The sequence below is a fragment of the Octodon degus genome, unplaced genomic scaffold, assembly GCF_000260255.1.
Source record: "Octodon degus isolate 3935 unplaced genomic scaffold, OctDeg1.0 scaffold00026, whole genome shotgun sequence".
Taxonomy (NCBI): Eukaryota; Metazoa; Chordata; class Mammalia; order Rodentia; family Octodontidae; genus Octodon; species Octodon degus.
The window spans coordinates 5093078-5098204 of NW_004524602.1; positions in this window are offsets into that span (position 1 = coordinate 5093078).

Below are 5127 nucleotides of genomic sequence, written 5' to 3' on the forward strand. Positions count from 1 at the left end.
TGGGGGATTGAACCGCAGTCTCTGTGCTTTAGCTTAGCTTGTTCTAGGTAGGTGCTTTAGACCACTGAGCCATCTCACCAGCCCCTGATTGATTGGTTTCTTTCCTTTCTTCTCTATCTCAGTTACTCTTCTCTTGTTTCTGGGACAAATACCCAACATCCAAAATTAAGGAAGGAAAGGTTTATTTAGCTCACAGTTCCTGGAGGGTTCAGTCCATATTCAGCTGATTCTAAGGCACAGATTGGAGCAACCTTTAATCTCTTCCCTCTTTACATTGTACTGCAAATTACCTGACCCAGGGCAAGTGCAGCATCCACACCCACAGTGATCAGTCACAAACTCCAGAAGCTGCTCCAGTGACTGTATGAGTCTTTGTGGGTCTCACCTAGACACAAACCACAACATTCCACTTCTGGACCCCCAAGGACTCAAGCACATTTCTTTATGCAAAAGGCATTTTAGTCCATCTCTAAGAGTTGCTGAAGCCCTACCAGTTTCAGCATTGCTGAAAAATCCAAGTGCCAGCCGGGGAGATGGCTCAGTAGAATAAGCGCTTGCCTGGCAAGTGCAAGGGCCTGAGTTCAATCTCCAGTTCTGGGGAAAAAAAAAAAAAATCCATATCCCAAGTCTCCTCCAGGATTAAAAGCAAACTCTATGAGTTCCTGTACAAATGAAAAGTTAAACACTTCCAATATTCAAAGGCACAAGATAAACATTGCCATTACCAAAGGCAAAGGTACACAGCAGGCTGGGGAGATGGCTCAGTGGAATAAGCGCTTCCTTGGCAAGCACAAGGGCCTGAGTTCAATCCCCAGTTCTGCAAACAACAACAACAAAAAAGGTACACAGCAGGATATCAAGCACTGGGACCAAAACAAGTCCAAAATCCAGAAGGGCCAACATTATGTCGTATAGTTCCATGTGGAATATCTGAAGCAATCTGTGACAAATTGTGATCTCCATGTGGCTCCTCCCCTGTGGCACTCTTGGTGGTAGCTCCCATCACTTCTCTCTTAGACCAGCTTTGCTCCCTCCTTGCAGTTTCCCTTAGATGATCCATGTTCCTGGCTTTTCCAAACTTCTGGGGTTTCCATTGAATAGGCTTCTCACTCACAGCTTTATACACTACCCTTGCAGGAACACACTGCCTGACCTTCCAGGTCTTCTGAAATCTAGGTGGCAGCCTTCTTAACCTCAGAACTCCTGCATTCTGCAAACACCTAAAACCAACACCACATGGATGATGCCAGGGTCTGCTGCCAGCCGGAGCAGCAGCCAGTCTTCCTTCTCTATTGGCTGTAGGGGTTGAGTTCTTGATCACTGAGCACTCTGACCCTGATTCCAAGGCATAATTCTCTATGCGGGCACCATTCTGGAACCTGATGAGGCTGCCACAATTCTGGAACATGGAGCTCTGCAGCTTTCCCCTCAGGGCAAAGTCCCTTACCCTTGCAATTCTGAGGCTGCAAAGGGTGGAGACCTGCTACCTCCTGTGATGCCCTCAGGCCATCCTTTCCATTTTCTTATTCCTTCTCAGTAATGGAGATCTTCTCAGCTTAAGTTTGTTTTTTTTTTGTTTGTTTGTTTCTACCCTGTTTAATGTGTTGCATCCTCCAAGTAACAATAGAAAACTCATACTTCTTAAAAAAGAAATGAATAACAATAAATTAAAAGTGAAATGTGAAATAAACTCCAAGAAAAAATATTACATTCATCAATATTATCAACAACATTTAGAAAACATTCAGGGAAGTGAAATCTAAATGCCAAACTAAATTTATCGTTGAGACTTATTTAATCCTATTTCTGTTTCCAATGATAACTGAATAAAATTCTTCAGCTTTATTTAACTTTATTTGCTTTGCTCTTTACCATCAAGATTGAACAAAGAGCTTCTAGAGGTGTAACTAATACAGGAGCAGTGGATTAGCATTCCAGAAGGCATAAAGGGATAATCTACAGTTTAAGATAATTTATTGCTTAAAAATAGCAATTGGAAATAAAGTAAGAAATGAGAAATGCATAAATGATATGGACATGTATCACAAGCACTAATAGAAGTTGACAGGCATGGTAGTTTATTCTTGTAATCCCAGCACTTGGGCTGCTGAGACAGGAGGATTGCCGTGAATTCGTGGCCAGACTGGATTACATAGTGAGTACAAGCCAGCCTGAAGTAAGCAGTGAGACTCTGCATCAAAGAAAAGAAGAAAGTAATATAAATGGTAAATATTTTAATAAATGAGATATCGTTAACCATCAGAGAAACATAAATCAAAATCATAGGTAGAATGACTTGTAATAAAAGACAAAAAAGAAATAACAAATTCTGCTAAGGATGTAGAAAAAAGGGCAGTCCCATCCAGTCTTGGTGTGTAGGAGATATCAGCACTGTACACTGAGAAACCTAATGGATGTGCACATGCGCAAAAGACAATTTTCTTTAAACGTTTTCTAAGCAGCCCATTTTTCAGGTCTGTATCTTATCTTGTATTTGACAAATTATTAACCTTCATGCCCTGAGTTCTTTCAGCTTAAGTTTGCATTCACAGCTTTATTGGAGCTTCCTTTCTGGCCAAACTCACATTTTAAACAATCCTGCTCAGCTCTTTGTTCTTCTTCATTCTCTAGAAAATCTGGCTGAAAGCCCCCAACAACAGCCATGCCACTGTCTCAGTATTTGGCTGCTTTGAGATTTCCTTTGCCAGATTAATCAGTCTGCTATGCTGAATCTCAGTCTCAGGCAAAGTCTCTGGACACAAGCAAAATTCAGACAAACTTTCTGCCACCCTGTAACACAAACCATCTGGAGTCCAACAACCAATGCAGTCCTTTGCAGCAGAAACCTCCCAGCCTGGTCTTCACAGGGAGGATTTCTATCAGCATGCTGGCCTTCCACGCTCTGACCAGAGTCTCCCATAAAGAATAGCCAAAGCTATTCCAGCACTTCCCTTGTAGGCAACATCTCTGAATCTTTTCTATCTCTTCCCATAAGCTATTCCCAAAAGCTTGTAATCCACATGGTTTACATGTGGTTTAGCCACATGGTTACAAGGTTTAGCCACAGCAGTGACCCCACTCCTCTGGTACCAGATTCTGTCTCAGTTACTCCTCTTGTTGCTGGGACAAATACCCAACACCCAAAATGAAGGAAGGAAAAGTTTATTTAGCTCACACTTACTGGAGGTTTCAGTCCATATTCGGCTGGCTCCAAGGCAGTGTGGCACATGGCACAGAGCAACCTTTCAGGGTGGTAGCAAAAAGCAGAGAGCCAAAGGGAGTGGCAGCAGCTCAGGCAGCGAGCTGGCCTGTCCTCTCTCCTTACATTGTACCGAACCCAGGGCAAGTGCAGCATCCCCACCCACAATAATGAATCACAAGGGCCAGCCAGATAGCTCAGCCGATTAAAGTACCTGCTTAGGCAGACACAGGGACCAAGGATTTGATCCCCAGTCTGCCGTGCTGGCCCCACCCCCAGGGCCCACTGAGACAGCGATTGAGACTGGGCGTGGTGGCTGGTGGTGCATGCCTGTAATCCCAGCATTTAGAAGGCTGAAAATAGGATCACTACAAATCCAATCTGTGTAGCGAGACCCTGTAGACCCTGTACTAAATACATTTTTTTAAAAAAAGAAAAAATCAATTACAAACTCCAGAAGCTGCCCCATGAACTGCATGAGGCTTTGGGGGAACACCTAGACACAAACCATAACATTCTCCTTTCCTCTTGTTTGTCTGTCTCCATGTGTCTGCCTTTCTGTCTGTCTCCCTCTCTAGTTCAGGCTGGTCTTGAACTCACTATGTAGCCCAGGCCTCCTTAGCACTGGAATGACAGGTGTGCACCACAAGGCCTGCTTATTTCTGTACCCACTTTCTCAACTCCAGAGGGCTGCAGAATCCTCCTCCCACCCAGCCTTAGGCTTTTCTCCTCCTCTCCCTCTCTCTCACCCCCTCCTTTTCAATGAGATTAGTTAAGTAGAGCTCATAGTAGGGTTCATGTGCATGCGTGTGTGGGATTGAGGTGGTGGTGTTGCAGATCAGCCCACTGAACCACAGCCCTCACTTGTCACCAGGTCAGGGTGCACCATTCCATGGTGTGTCATGTATTCACAAAGTCAGAGGCTGTGGTCTCTAGTTTCAGAGCATTTTCAGCACCCTGGAAAGAAATTGCGTTCCATTTGCTGTCTGTCCCCATTGAGCCCTCCCTGGCTCCCCCTACTGAGCCCCTTCTGGCCTGTGTAGATCTGCCTGGACTGGGCATTGCCTGTCCCTGGAACCACATGCTCCAGGGTGTTCCGCGACTGCCTTCCTCATGCGGTGACGTTGAGATCACTCACGTGGCGGCATCTGGGCCTCCTGTTCAGCAGCTGCGGGATGTCCAGCCAGTCCCACTTTTGCCTGCTATGAAGAATAATGCTGTGAGATCTGTGTGGAGTAATAGCTTCAGTCCTTTGGGTGCAGCCTAGGATGGAATCGCTGAGCCCTTCAGGCTCTCCCGAGCTGTGTGAGGAGCCCCCGAGGTGGTTTTCCCAGGCGGCTGCACCATTTTCCTCTCCTACAGGGTCTCACTATGTAGTCCAGGCTGGCCTTGAACTCCCAGCAATCTTGCCTCGGCCTCCCAGGTGCTAGGATTACAGACCTGTGCCGCCACGCCCAGCTAACTCTGACATTTTGGGCTGAGCTGTTCTACGCAGTGTGAAATGTGGGGCCTCCTCTTTGGAAGTAACCAGCTGTCCCAGTGGCACCTGGGGAAAGGTGATTCTTCCCCACTCTTGGTTCCATGGACAGCCTTGTTCTTCTGTTCCTACTTTTCCAGTGCAATCTTATAAGCTCCTCTTTTCATCTTTGGGCCAGTAACTCAAAAACTTGTTTTTTTTATGTACTTGATACAGGGTCTCACTATGCAACTCGGACTTGTAGTGATCCTCCTGTGTTTAGCCTCCCCAGCGCTGGGATTACAGGCGTGTGCCACCATGCCCGGACTCGGTGGATGGCTCAGTGCGCCCAGGGATGGGACCAGTGCGGCTTGTGGTGCTGGGGATTGGATCCTGGTCCCTGCGCTTGCCTAAGAACTCAGAAACTTGTTCCCCAAGGCTAGACTTCTCTTCTTTATTTATTTTTTTTTTA